Raw genomic sequence first — 15,527 nt, forward strand, 5'->3', positions numbered from 1 at the left:
GTCCATTGGGTCACAGAGTCAGACATGACTGAGTGACTGAACTGAACTAAACTGATCTCAATGCAGATAGGTTCCATGCCAAACCCAGACACTAAGGTATCCTCTAAACTTACCCCTTTTCCCTGCTGCTAATGGTGTCACCATTCCCATGTCCTGGGATTCCTGTATGTCTCCTGATCTAACTTTATGCTACAAACATATCACACACACACAGACTCATTGATACACATGCACAACCATGACATTTTATTAAAAGCAACATCCATTTATCCAAGAATTCTGCTGATCACCTATTTAAGCTAAAGTGGAAGGGATGGGGTGGGTGATCAAAACAGACACAGTGCCTACCTACAGGGACCTTGCATTCTAGAGGGTAATTGAGACACAGTAATCGAATAACCAAAACCTAAAGGTAAAATGGCAACAGAGGTAAGTGCTAAAAAGCAAAGGTAAGTGCCTGTAGGAAAAAATAACAAGGAGGTCTGCCTTATTTATAGACATAGGGAGGGAAGGCTTTCCTGGAGAAATGACAAATAAGTGATCTGAAAGAAGTTTAGGTGTTAACCAGGTAAAGAAGGTGGATAGGAATATTTAAGACAAAAGGAGTGGTCAGTGCAAAGGCCCTGTGGTCAGAGGAAGCATGGTAGGATCAAAGAACTGACCAAGGGCCTCTGTGGCTGAAGTTCAAAGAACAATGGAGAAAGACGCCAACTAGAGGTTGGAAGGCATACAACTTTACGTTCCTGGAAAAGCCACCACGGAATCCCCAAATAAATTAGAAAGCACACTGATCAAACATAGCTGTTTACTAGACCTACTGCAATAAATGACAGCACAACCTTGGCAAGAGTTTTAATGATATCCCAGAAGGTGGAGGTTTGGGCAGGGTATTTATAGAGTCTTAGGGCCTGGGTTTGGTGGTTTTAAGGCTGATTTTACCAGGCAAAGAATTAGTTGGGATTAAGCAGAGTTTACAATGTGGACTTGTTTATGCCTTGAATTTGTGAACACACTGGAAAGAAGGCCTTATAGTGAGTCTTGTTGTTTGTCTTCCTACCTAAGTTATTTCAACTGGTTCACAAATTTCTCTTCCATCAGCAAGTCTTTTTTTAGAGCACATAGCTAAGTTATCTTTGCTGATGCTCAGTGTTGCTTAAACGTGGACAGGAATATCTAACCAAACTTAGTATTTTTTAATACAGGAACAGCAAATTATGATTCTGAGGTCTGATTTCACTGTAAGTGCGATGGGAACTCATGAGTGGATTTTATACTCCCTCTGTCCTGCCGAATTTGCTGTGGGGTGATGGGTCGCCATCACCATATCACCTGGCTGAGTCACTCTCTCCTTGTGGAATTCAGTGTTCTTATCTGTCCAGCGAGAGCAACAGGAAAAGATGACTCAGAAGGCTGTTGCAAAGTTGCTGTTTTCTTGGGCACATGTCCTTCTATGTTAGAAGTGGAAGAGCGTGGACACTCCAGCAAACCAGACCTGTCTTCCTTGCCCAGCTCAGCTGCTTATCATTCCTATAAATGATTCCTCATTCTATAACCTCTCAGCAGTTCCCTCAACTGCAAACTGAGGATAATAACTTTATTAGGGTAATTCTGGGGATTAAACAAGATGGGCAAGTACATTCTTAGTATTGCCTGGCACGTGACCAGCATTAATTACTCTAGGCTTAATCACTATTGTTGCTTTCAAATTTAACCACAGAGCTGAGGTCTCCAGAAACCCCCTGTGTTCACTCTATGACCCTCTAAAGGGTCAATAATGTATGGAGGATTCTTGTCCTAAGTCACCGCTCTCAGTCTGCTCTTGTATCTCTATTATTAATTGGATGTTTGGCCTATAGCAATGCCTTCTGTTTCCCATGTCTAGGATTTGAATTATCTGTATTTTCCTCTGGATCAAGGCTGCCAGCAACCAGAGTGCAGGGAACAGGTTTTCTGTCATTTTTTACCCCACCCAGGAAGAGCTTAAGAACTCAGATCACTCCAATGTCAAGCACTAAATGCCAGGCCTAGGCCCAGGTTGGCTGCTGCAAGCACAGGAATGAAGCAGACACAGAATTCTTAGGGGGTCCTGGGTTTGGAGGGAAAGAGCCCCGATACTAGTCTTGGTTGGGATAAAGTACTTACCAATAGACGGATGTATAAGGTTCAGACTGAGAGGTGATTCATTCTACCCTGGGGCATTAAGGCAAGCTTCTCAGAGAAGTTGATGCCTGTACAATGTTTATCAGATCTCATTTGTACTTTATTATTATTTTTTTTATATAAGAAAAACATGCAAACAGAAAAAAACAAACAGTTCCAAAATAGTTTAGAGTAAAAGTAATTGTTCTTTCCAATCCCCGAGTTTCCCTCTCGGGAAACTCCTGAAAGAGGCCCCACCTTTTGTAGGGTCTGGAGTGGGTAGCTGTTTCCTTCTCCAGGGGATCTTCCCAACCCAGGGATTGAACCCATGTCTCCCACATCGCAGGCTGATTCTTTACCAGCTGAGTACCAGGGAAGCTGTTGGTAGGGTCTACCTGCAAAATCAGTACAGGTGTCACATAATAAACATCTCCACAGCATATTACACTGTTTTACTTAAGTATACAGCTTGAGGACCATGTTATATCAGGATGTGTTGATCTCCTTTAATGTTACGATTAATTGCTTATACATAATCAGTTGCCTATTGACAGAATGGTTATCCCCCTTTTTATTTATTTATTTATATTTTGTTTTTTGCTGCTATAACAAATAATTCAATGAATATCTTTGAGCAATCGTGTGAGGACTGTATAGGTAATACAGAACAATTTCCAGAAGTAGACACTAAGTATATATGCATGGTTAATTTTGCAAGTTGCCTTTCTAAGAGGATATAGCCACATGCAAGTCTTACCAAAGGGCCAGTGGAAGTTGAGCAGGACTTGGGGGATAGGCTTATCTAGAAGGTTTTCAGGTAGCACTGGGGGAGGGGGAAGGATGGGAGGGATGAGGACCCCAGGGAGGAAGGTACAGCCTGTGCCTGGGCCTGGAGGCTGGGAGAACTGGGTAGGTGGATGGAACAGAGAGGAGTGTGATGAGTTTTCAGGGCAAGAAGGCAGAAGTAAGACAAGAGGACTGAAGAGACTGGACCAGGCCAGGAGAACCCTGAGCATGGTACGGTGCTGTTGGAATATTCCTTGGAGACAATTGGGAAACTGATAGAGATTTTAGGAAAAGTAATGTGATCATATTTACTTTTAAGAAAGATAATTTCAGCAGAGTGGAGTAAGACCCAGACAGCCTATTGAGTGAGAGGATGTCATCATGATACTGATGGAAAATGGCGAGACTTGAACTAAGGAAGAGATTTTGAGAGTCCAGAAGAGGGAATGTTTCTGAGAGGTGTTTAGGAAGTAGATTGGACAGTCTTAATTTGTCTAATACTGGGGCAGTCTAGAGTTGCACACAGGGCCGAAATGGAAGATGACAGAGTAGCAACTGAAAGTGCCTAGTACTGAGGCTCTGGGCCAACTCGATTCGGGTCTCAGCAGCGGGAGTGATCACTAAGCAAAGAGGGCCTAGGGCAGTTGGCCAAGAAACCGAATATCAAAATCTTTAGCAGCTCCCACCAGGACCTATCCCAGAAGACTGCTGCCCTCCTGGGCCTGGAGCTGGGCAAGGCGGTGACTATGAAATTCAGCAACCAGACCTGTGTGGAAATGGTTGAAAGAGTGCGTGGAAAGGATGTCTACATTGTTCAGAGTAGCTGTGGTGAAATCAAGTTAATTGCATGGAACTTTTGATTATGAATAAGTCCTGCAAAGATTGCTTCAGCCAGTTGGGTTACTGCAGTCAGCCTGTACTTCCCACTTATGTCTGGAGGAACAAGAAGGCTAAGAGCTGGGCTCCAATCTTAGCCAAGCTTGTGGCAAAATGATCTCTGTAGTAGACAAGGGTCATAGTATCACCAGGGACCTGCATGCTCCTCAAATTTTTGATTCCAGTGGGAAATTTATTTGCAGAGTCAGCTGTCCTCAGGAGTATAAGGGAGAAGACGTCTGAGTGGAGGAACTCCATGACTGTCTCACCTGATGCTGGAGGAGCTAAGAGAGTGGCTTTCACCTCAGACTGGTGGAATACGGACTTTGCTTTGATTCACAGACTGGAGGAAGGCCGTCGAAGGGGACTACACGGTGCTGGCGGGCAGTGTGAAGGCCCGGGTGGCCCTCCTCGTGGATGGCGTGACTGACACCTGTGGTACAATCTGCCACTCGGCTGACAAACCTCTCCCTGGAGTTGTGTTTGTGCTGTGCTGACTGACGGAATCTTTTCTGGTCCAGCCATTTCTCACATTAACAACGCACGCTTTGAGGCAGTAGAAGTCACCAATACCATGCCTCTGGAGGATAAGATGAAGCATTGCGTCAAAACACAGGGGATCCCTACCTCCATGATCCTTGCAGAAGCCATCAGGAGAATTCACAATGGGGAATCTGTCTCCTATCTGTTCAGCCATATCCCTTCACAGTAGAATAACTTCTGAGTATTTAAAAAAAAGAAGTGGACCCCACCTCTTGTTTTCCTTTGGTATTTGATGAAAAATCCAGCGGAAGACCCAGCTTATTTCAGTGTAGCTTTCTACATTGCATATCAGTTATAGGAGCATTTCTCCTATTGGGTTGACCAAAAATTTTGTTTGGGTTAGTCCATAACATCTTATGGGAAAACTTGAATGAACTCTCTGGCCAACCCAATACATTGGAGAAAACTAGATTGAGATTAGCTTCTGGGATTTCTTACTTGCTTTGTCTCTTCCTGGCTTCTTTGATCCTGTGAGCCTTGAAGCTTTGACTACAGCTCAGCTGCTACAAGATGTGAGACTTTGGAAAGCTTGTTGTAGGGTGTGTAAACGTGTTTGGGGAAGCTCAGACTACTTTGCATGTGAATGCTTCAGCCCCCACACCCCAACATGAGACAAGTTCTCTAAAGTCCGTACTAAATTACAGCAAGAGCCTGGGGCAGCTTGAACCCCGCTCTGGCTGAAATCCCTGTGAGGCTGGAGCAGCCCTATTTGGTCTGACCTTATTTTCCTGGCCAAATATCTTGGTCCCAAGTAACCCCTGTGCCATAGTCTTCTGGAAAGCAAACTCAGTTTCTGCTCTATAATCTGGCACACTAACATGAAATTATTTCACTGTAGCTTAATCTTCCTTAGCTTACTACCACCATGGAGGTAGGTTTTAGGTGCTGCTGCAGGGCCTTTTGATTATTTAACTAATTATCATCTTCCTTCCTTGGATCTATTTGGCCTCTCAAATGATCTGAGAGTTCTGTTTAAAAAAGCTGATGTTACTGTCTTGTAGAAGAAACTAATAAAAGTTCTCTGTCAGCTTGTGAAGGAAAAAAGTTTAGTATTTTGAGATTCATTAACTCATCTGATTTTTTAAAGAAAACCTCTGAAATATTAAAAAATTGTTTTAATGTTTTATGTAAATCTGATAACTTTTTTCACTAATAGTTAATTTGCCTAATCAGCCCAGAATACTATGGGAGCAGACCAAGATGGAGTGAAGTTGATGTGGTGGTCTCTGGAGTCTTGAGTGTGGCAATTCAGAAAGAATATCTAGTTCTCTTGGGGTGGGTAAAGGCCATTAGGATGCCAGGATGGGGCTGAAACATAAACCATCACAGCTCTCTTGAGGGTTCACCAAAATTCCCCTCCCTCATGAGGAAGAAGTGTCATTAAATAACTTCTCTGCAAGCCTTTCTCTGGTCACAACACACAGCTTGTGGAATCTTAGTTCCCTGACCAGGGATTGAACCTGCGCCCTCAGCAGTGACAGCATGTAGTCTTAACCACTGGACTGCCAGGGAATTACCTCTGCAAGCCTTTCAGAACACTTCACACCATTGATAATGATATGAAGTGCCTAGAGATCACAAAGAACAGTTTGTGCGTAGGCTTCGAGAGCTGCTTTACAAGAAGAGGTTTAAAAAGACAAAGTGGCTATTGACTTAGGAATCGAGACTAGTTCAATAAACCATAAACAAGCACTTGGGAGATCTTGGAGACTTGGGAGATGAAGTGGGTTCTCTGTTCAGGAAGTGCTCAACCAAGATCCTTTGGAGACAGTTGAAAGAGTGCTCATTAATCTGTTCCCAAAAGTCTCTTGGCAATAACAAGAATGTTTGGGGAAAAGCCATCAACCCCCAGATGATCTAAGCAGGAGGTTCTGCTTTCAGAAATCACCATCCTGCAAGCATGTTTTCAGAAGATATTGGGCCCTTAGGACTGTGTTGAGTGGTATCTGATTTTTGTACAACAATCATTTGATATTAATTCTCCAAATGAATGTCAGTGGGTGTAAGGGTAGTGGGGCAATTCTAGGAATGACCTGCAGAGATTCTTTAAAGAAATATAAAGAAAAGAGTCAGTTGTTTTGAGCTGGTGCCCATGACCTTTCTTTTGAACAACACCCCAGTGTGAATGAATCTGATGCAAGTCATTTGAGGACCCCACTGTGAGGAACACTGCTGTACTTGAAAGTCCTAGTAATCGGAGCCCAGCTAAATCTAACACTGTATAATACCAGGTAGAACCTAGAGTCAAGATAGGTGAAACGAACAAGGAAGCCACCTCACAGCTGGTATTTATGGAGTCAAATCTGGGGAGTCAGACAGTCAGCTAATGACTTAGCCATATGTGCAAGAGCTGGATTGGTTTTTCCTGGGAAAGTGTTGACTTGGTCTGGGGAGGAGAGTGAGACATGAGAAGGAGGGTCACTGAATATGGAGACCAAGAAGGTTTTCATTTCATATCAAGCAGAACACCTAGTCTTTGCTGCAAGCAGGTTCTGGATGCTGGGGACATGAGATGAATCCGATGTTGCCTCCAGGATTTGGTAGTTGCTAGAAACAAGGGAAAGGAAGAGTGCTTTCTTGGCAAGGTTCTTGTTTGTGAGCTCCAGCTCTCTAGAGTGGCACAGCAGACAAACGATGCTCTACCCTATTTTAAATTTCAAAGGAAAGACGTTGATACTTCATATCTGTAGGGTACCCTGCAAACTAATAGCTCAAGGTAGTTCCCAGCTGCAACCTTAGACTGTGCTATATCCCTTTTGACAATGTCATAACTTTGATTTTCAGCAGTTACTGTAATAAAAGACAAGGGCAGCATGAAAATCAGTGTGAAATAGGATATGAGGGTGGCACGTTTTCATGTACTTTTCAAGGTTTGAGAAGGTGTGTGGCACCCAAGGGCTTCCCAGGTGGCTCGGTGGGTAGAGAATCCACCTGCAATGCGGCAGGCCTGGGTTTGAACCCTGGATTGAGAAGACCCCCTGGAGGAGGGCATGGCAACCCACTCCAGTACTCTTGCCTGGAGAATCCCATGGACAGAGGAGCCTGGAGGGCTCTAGTCCATGGGGTCGAAAGAGTCAGAAATGACTGAAGAGACAGCACAAATGCATGTGGTATTCAAGCATATCCCTTTGGATGTAATTTTGACACTTTAAGAATAAATCCAAAAATATTAGTTTTCTTTTGATTTATGTATACCATTTTTTAATGAATGTTAAATTGTTAGGACATAGATACTTATTAAATTTGTAATTGGAACTAACTGCTTAATTAATAAATGGAACTATTAGGTGTTTTCTTTCGTTAGGGCACTGTGAAAAAATTACCTAGATGCTCAGACACCGTGAACAAGAGTAAGTCTAGGAACTTTTGGATTACTCTGTTCTTGCAAAATTTCATTCTTTTTAATCTAATTCTTGCTATAATGGTATTTGTTAGGTATTATTACTCATTCCCATTTACTTTAGAGAAAACTGAAGATCAGTGAAGATTAGTATCTCACAGCTGGTTAGTGCCAGAGGAGGAAAGAAATCTGAATCAGTCTGACCGTGTCCCTGTTCTTAGCCACTATACTTAGCACTCACATACTTAGGATGTCTAATTAGCCAGTGCACCCTAAGCATTAGGAAAGCTTAGTTTTACCGGATTACTAACAAGGCCATATTATTCTTTCATCCTATTAAATCACAGCAGTGTCTCATCCTCCAGTTTGAAATCCCTTAATGTCTGGGCGGTGCAGCCCCATGAGTCAGACCACTGGCTCCACTGCTGTGATCACGGACAGGAGCAGGGCCCTGAGGACCCGTGAGGGAGTATGGCTCTAAATACGGTCCTGACCAGGCCCTTTTCCAGACATCAGGAGGTATTCTTCCTGAGGAATGAGGAACACTTGGAGAGAGTTCAGAAAGAAGCAGCCTCTCTGATCACAGGGTGGGAATCAAAGAAAATTACAATGTTCAGAACCAGCTCATCGTCCCCTCATGACACCAAAGAGAAGACAGGCCCAGGAGAGTTAAGACACTTACCTAAGGCCACACAGCACATTGGTGGCAGACCCAACACTCTTGCAAAAGCCATCACTTTAATTTTGCTGAACCATAATTAATTTGCAAAGTCATGTTAACTTTTGTTGTACACTAAAGTGACTCAGTTATACATATATGTATATATACTTTTTCATATTCTTTTCCATTAAGGTTTATGACAGGATATTCCCTGTGCTATATAGGAAGACCTTGTTGTTTATCCATCTTATATATGATAGTTTGCATCTGCTAATTGCAAATTCTCAATCCCTCCCTCCCCCCTGACAACCACAAGTCTGTTCTCTATGTCTGTGAGTTTGTTTCTATTTTGCAAATAAGTTCATTTGTCTCATATTTTAGATTCCACATATAAATGACATATTAAATTTGTCTTTGACTTCACTTAGTATGATAATTTCTAGGTCCATCTTGCTGCTACAAATGGCACTATTTCATTCCTTTTTTATGTTTGAGTAATATTCTATTGTGCATGTATGCGTATGTATACATATATATCTCACATCCTTTTTATCCATCCTTCTGTCAATAGATATTTAGGTTTTCTCCATGTCTTGGCTATTGTAGATAGTGATAAGCCATCACTTTTCCCCCCTGGGTACAATTCTTTCATTTCTCCCATTCAGATCCCCACCCTTGCACCCCTGTTCCCCTCATGGAGAGCTCCCCTGCCAGGAAGGAAGTTGCCTTTTGAGGCCCCATCTCCTTGAAAGAGGCTGAAATGCAGGTGGAGTGCCTGCCAACCCACTACTAAGGCATCCGAGGCCATCATCACAGAAAAGCTGTCACTCTTGACATTAGCCATTGGGCAAAAATAACAGCCAAGAAGATCTCAGAAGCCTCAACTAACTACTGAGGCTTTATATACCCACCTCCAGGTTAGCTGGAGATGGACATATCAACCTCCAAACTCCATGGTGACCCCAAAGGTTTCCTTTTAAGAGTTAACATAGATTGGGCCAGACCCTCTATGCTGCATCTCATGTCTATTACTGTCACCATCACACTTATTTATTTATTATTTATTTGGCCTCAATTTGGATAGATCAGTCAGAGAAATACTTAACCTACCTCTTAATTTTAAAAAAGGAAAATGCAGCTGATATGTAGCCATAACGTGAGGGGTAATCAGAAGTTCACCGTCACACTTCATAGCCACATTTTAAAGACCAAGCCACTGAGATTCAAAACGAAGAACATTTTAAAGTTAGGGAGTAAGTGAGATGGGAGGTCAGACTAACTTTCCATGTCTCATGTTGCCTCTCATGCAGCTCTTCCAACGTTCCCGGAGGATGGGAGAGTGCTGTAGAAAACCATTAGCTGCCATCACCAATACCATCATCTTAGGATTTTCCACTCCCCACTGGACTTCTGAATACACAGACATCTTCACTGCCAGCTTCCAGTTGGGAGAGCATCTTGGCTTCTCAGGAAAAAGGTAGCCCTCACCTGTTTAGTTCAGGAGCTGGCCAAGGTTTTCTGGAAAGGGCCAAATAGTAAATATTCTAGGCTTTGCAGGCGCCTGTTGTCACCAGCCAACTTTTCTGTTGCAGTAGGAAGGCCGTGATGGGCAATATATAAATAAACAGATGTAGCTGTGCTCCAATACAAGTTTATTTGCAAGAATAGGTGCCACACTGTCGTTTGCTGCCTCCTGGCATAGTTAGTCCATATCTGGCAAACAGACTTTTTCTGATTTAGCTTTGATGTAGTCCTCCTCTTTGCCTGAAACTCATCTTGCCACTGAAGTGTTTGTCTTAGTACTCTTTCATTTTGGTGGGAGAGTGAAGGAGGCTGTCCCAGAGCCCAGTGAGGTCCCCAAAACCCTCTTCTAAGGAAAATGCAAGTGTATAAATTTCTGTACGCAATTTCAGTGGGACTTGTAGACACAGATTCTCTTTATCCTTGAGAGATCAGTGAATGCATCTTGGCTTTCTGGAAACTGCAGCATTGGGGACAGCTGGTCGGCTTGAGAACATCAGTCTGAGAATGCTGTGGTCTGAGGAAGATTTAGTGGTGTGCCAATGTGCTGGTTCTTGTGGAATTTTATCTCAAAACAAACCCCCCTGGCTAATGAGTATATGTTCCAGCCCTCCTGTGGCTGAGTCTAGCCATGTGATGATGAGAGCAGAAGTGATAGGTACCGCTGCCAGTCATGGCCCATTAAGACTGTCTATGTGCTTCCCAGGCTACTTTCTCCTTCTCACTGACTGAAGGCAGGTGAGAATGACAGTCTCTCTGGATCCAAAGAGGCTGGGAAGCCACACCCTGAAGATGGAAAAGCCAAACTACTGTCTGAACACCCTAGCTCTAGGCTGCTATGTCAGAGAGAATTAAATTTCAGTCTTATTTAAGTCACTGGATTTCTGAATCTCTTTGTTATAGCAGCGAAACTGTTCTTAGCACTGGCTACATCATTTGCAGGACTCAGTGAAAATGAGTATGTGGGATCCTTGTTCCAAAATTGTGAAGAATTTCAAGACAGAACGTTAAATCACAATCAGGGCTCTTCTAAGCATGGGGACCTGCGTGATGGGCCAGGCTGCATGCCCGTGAAGCCTGTACTTGGACATCGGTGGGAGTTCATGAGGCACAGGGGTTGACTCCTCAGTGCTGGGTCATTTCTAGTGACTGGAAGACTCCACGACTCTGACAATTTTCTGAGATACCACACCCACCGTGGTTAGGAAGGAACCAACCAGGGACCTAGACTGAGGCTCCCCTCATGATAGGGGCCCTGGGGCTTATGCCCTCATGGGAAATTTTCAGATTTCACTCTTTTCCATACTTGGGACACATCAAGAGAATGCACCTACCCGGAGGGCAAATCAGAGGTGACAAATGCCACAGGTCTCAGTGGTTGCCATGGACAGACCTTGGGCCAATCCTTGGTGTGGCTGGATCATCAGATGCCGTTATAACAAGGTCTGGACAAAGATTGATTTGGTGGCTCCCTGAGATCTTCCTTCACAACCCAGCAGCTACCATTTATTTCTTCTCAGGAAGGTACTATTATTATTGCAGTGTGCAAACTAGGAAACTGAGGGCCTTCTGAATCAATACTGAACCTACATTCAAGCCCTGGCAATTTCCCTCAGGAGTTTAGGCTCTTAACCACCACCCTAAGCTTGGCCCAAAAGAAGCTACTTATTTTGCAGGCATTACAGCCCATTTTCCACGCCCCCGAGGGAGCTGGCTTATGCCTCCCATTGTCCGACACCTGTAAGGGGAGGGCCTTTGAGTCAAGAGGTTACTGGGGCGGGTTACGGAAGGCAGCTGCCAAGGTTCAACTTTCGGCTCCATTACATACTTACCAGCTCTTGACCTTGGGCCAACCTCAGTTTCCTCATCTGTAAAATGGCAATAATACAAGTCCCAGTCTCATTAATTTGGTATGAGGATGAAATAAAGATCATGCAGGCAAAGGACTTGCTATTTAGGGAGTCCTTAATAGATGGCTCATACTGATTACTGATGTGAAACATGCAATATATTACTTTCATATGTTTTCAGACATTTATCTGCATCTGCTCTGCTCTCCCCAGGCCCCTCTTTCTTCTACTCTTGTCTTTGAATCCTTCCTTCTACCCCCTTCTCTTCTTTTGCTGTCATGCTAAACTAGGCAGGTATTTTTTGTTTGGTTTTTGAAGCACTGCAAAAATGATTATATTTAACTGAGTCTAATTTATTAAAATAATTGTCTTAATGAATGCTAATTATTAAATGTCCACTTAGTTATGTGCTTCCCTTTGCTACTACATGTACTTCATATGAGTCATTATGAAACAAGACAGGCAGCAAACTGCGTAATTACAGACAAAGCACTTCAGACACAAACCAATAAAAATCAAAGGTAGGAGAAAAATGCTTTGAACAGACATGACGACTAGTTGGGACTTCCTGTGTCCTGCCAGGAACCCGGGCAGGGGGCAGAGGTGGGGCGGGGTGTCGGGTGATGGCCCCGGAATCTGGTGCCAGCCCTCTCCACCCAGATAGAGAGGAAATGAGAAGCTGTTTATAGAAAAGACCAGAGTGGCCATGTACATCTTTTAACAAAAGAGATGAAACTCTTCCGACACAGCTATGGAAAACACAGCAGGAGAAGTCACGTTTGGGATGGATTCTTACTTTCTCCACGCTGACAGTTTGCTGGATGACTATCATGGGTTGAACTTCGTCCACCAAATTCACGTGTTGAAGACCTAATCCTGTTCCTCCCTACCTCAGAGTGTGACCTTGTTTGAAGATAGGGTCTTGCCGAGGTAACGACCTAAAACTGACAACATTAAGATGGGCCCCAGTCCAATAGGACTATTCTCTTTACATAAAGTACCACAAATGAATACAACACTGAAAATCAATTATAATTTAATTTAAAAAATGTATTGCAAACTAAGTGGCTTAAACCATGGAAATGTATTATCTCACAGTCCTGGAGGGCAGACATCCAGTGTCAGGGTGTCCATCGGGTGGGTTCCTTGTGAGTGCTGTGATAGATGTCTGTCTCAGGCATTGCCCCTGGCTCCTGGTGGTTTTCTGCCAGTCTTTGGCTTATAGAAGTATCATTTCAATCTCTGCCTTCATCTTCACATGGCCTTCTCCCTGTGTGCCTGTGTGTGTTCAAACTTTTCCTTTTTGTAGGGACACCAGTCCTATTGGATTAGACCCCACCTTGATGTCCTCAATTCAACTTGATTACCCTGTTTTCAACTAAAGTCACCTTCCGAGATCCTGCGAGTTAGAACTCCAGCATGTGAAATGAAACAGTGGGATGTGGGGGACGGCGGGGGCCGGGGTGGACCACAGTTCAGCACATCACAGTGACCTTGGGCAAGTATATTCCTACCTCTGAGCTCAGTTTACTTATCTGCAAGATGATGTGTGACTATATAACCTCCAAGGGCTTCTAAGCCCTCAAGTTTCATGTAGGTCAAATAAATCTCTGGAGAAGGAAATGGCAACCCACTCCAGTATTCTTACCTAGAGAATCCTGTGGACAGCGGAGCCTGGTGGGCTGCTGTCTGTGGGGTCACACAGAGTCGGACACAACTGAAACGACTTAGCAGCAGTGGCAAATAAATCTCAGCCCCCAGACCCAGTCTTGCCCCAAAGGCTGTGGAAGTAGATGCAGAGATGTCAACTTACCACCAGGCTTATGGGGTTGGAAACTGCCTTCCAGAGAGAACTAGGCAAGGGTGTACTTCCTCAGAGGTCTTCCTGAGGCTATCACCCTTGGTGTGGGGTGAGGAACAACTAACTCCCCAAGTCTCTGTGTCTGAGTGCTGGGCTGAGTTGGGCAGAGGGGACCCAGACCTGGCCTGGTCACTTGAGACCAATTACCACTGTGATCCAAGGTTGGGCAAGAATCTCAGGGGCAACAGAATTAGGTCACCAACCCTTTTCACTTAGGGCATCAAAAAGCAATGGGCCGGGCAATAGATGTAGTCACCTGTCTTCAGCTGCACCCAGTTCAAGCCGCAGGCCGCAGAGGAAGGTTGCGGGGGGGGAGGGGTGGGGGTGGGCAGTGAGGATAAAGGCTCCTTTCTCACAATCCCCTCTGCACATTCCATTCCCGTTATATTGTCTTGGAAATGACCCGATTTTATCTCAGGCCCCCTGAATACTGACCATGATGATGGGCGAGAGGGTTCTAGGACCACAGGTATGGGACGATGCAGGGGGAGGTTTACACACCAAACTTGCATTTGCACATGGAAATGGATCAGCTCTAATGCAGAGAGATAAAATTTGCTGTTTTCTCTAAGACTGAGAGGTAAGATATATAGGTAAAAAGGGTGCATTTTCAAACCTGAGCAATCTGGGATGTTTCATTTTGAAGATGGGCGGTGTGGGGATGTCTGCGTACCACAGAGGCTGTGACTGCGTGAGGCCACCAGCCTCAGCCAAGCAGTCTAAGTCCTCCCCAGACTGTTTCCACCTCAATCCACCTGCCTGCCTCTTTTTCCTGCCTCATCTATACCATCTGCACCTACCTAACGGTGAACAACTTTCTCAGTTGTATCCCTAAAACTACCCCCCACCCCAAACCTGCCCTGGTCCCCAGCAAAGCTGGACAGCTGGTCACCCTGTCTCTCGGACTGGCTCCCCCCTCCACACACATGCACACATGACAAATTTGGAAACACCTGCAGTTTCTGAAACAGCCTGATTTCCTCCCTGAACACTCCCCTGCCCTTTGAGATGAGTCTTCACTCTTTCCTCCAAGCTGCCACCCAATCCTGTGCTCTTGGAGCCCGCCCTGGCGCGTGAGCTGCTCAGCCCACCTCCCTGTAACTGTCTCCTCCTCACCTTGTCTACCTCACCAGACAGATTGGAAGCTCCTCCTGGGCAGGGGTCTGGAGAAGACTGGGCACCAACAATTGCCTCATGGAAGAAAGAAGGAAGAGGGTTGGGCATCAAGACTAAAGCAACATTCCACTCTGCAGCTGTCTGCAGAAATGACCCTGACACCTGTCTAGAGAGGGCAAGCACTAACACCAAGAGTTGTGGTGTACTGAAATGAATAAAGTGTGTATCAAAGTTATACAAGCTAAAGTCGGTTTCCTGTCCACTTATTACTCCCACATCTCTTTCCTAGACACAAGCACAATGAAGCACGTTCCTGTGTATCCTTCTAGAGATACGTTGTGCAAAGGCCAACATGTCTTTAAAACACACACACAAGAAAGAAACTTACAGACACAGGAAAAAAAAAATTTATGGTTACCTAAGGGAAAAGGTTGGGGGAAGATAAATAAGGAAGCTGGGATCAGAGCTAGGGTTTGGGTTGAAATTAACATATACACATTACTGTATATAAAATTGGTAATTAACAAAGACCTACTGTATAGTACTAGAACCTTTATTCAACACTGTGTAAAAATCTATATGGAAAACAATTTTAAAAAGTAATAGATGTATAGCTGGATCATTTTGACGTATAATTGAATTGCTTCTCTGTATGCCTCAAGCTAACAACATTGTAAATCAACTATGCCGTGCTGAGCTTAGCTGCTCAGTCGTGTTTGACTCCTTGTGATCATATAGACTGTAGTTCACCAGGCTCCTCTGTCCATGGGATCCTCCAGGCAAGAATACTGGAGTGGGTTGCCATGCCCTCTTCTAGGGGATCTTCCCAACCCA

At 44.3% G+C, this 15,527-nt stretch overlaps 1 pseudogene; it reads left to right on the forward strand.

The window, feature by feature from the left end:
* Positions 1–417: 417 nt before the first annotated feature.
* LOC110151591 (ribose-phosphate pyrophosphokinase 1 pseudogene) lies at positions 418–4,513 on the forward strand (annotated as a pseudogene).
* The last annotated feature ends 11,014 nt before the right edge of the window (positions 4,514–15,527 follow it).

This window comes from Odocoileus virginianus, chromosome 14 (genome assembly GCF_023699985.2).
Source record: "Odocoileus virginianus isolate 20LAN1187 ecotype Illinois chromosome 14, Ovbor_1.2, whole genome shotgun sequence".
NCBI lineage: Eukaryota > Metazoa > Chordata > Mammalia > Artiodactyla > Cervidae > Odocoileus > Odocoileus virginianus.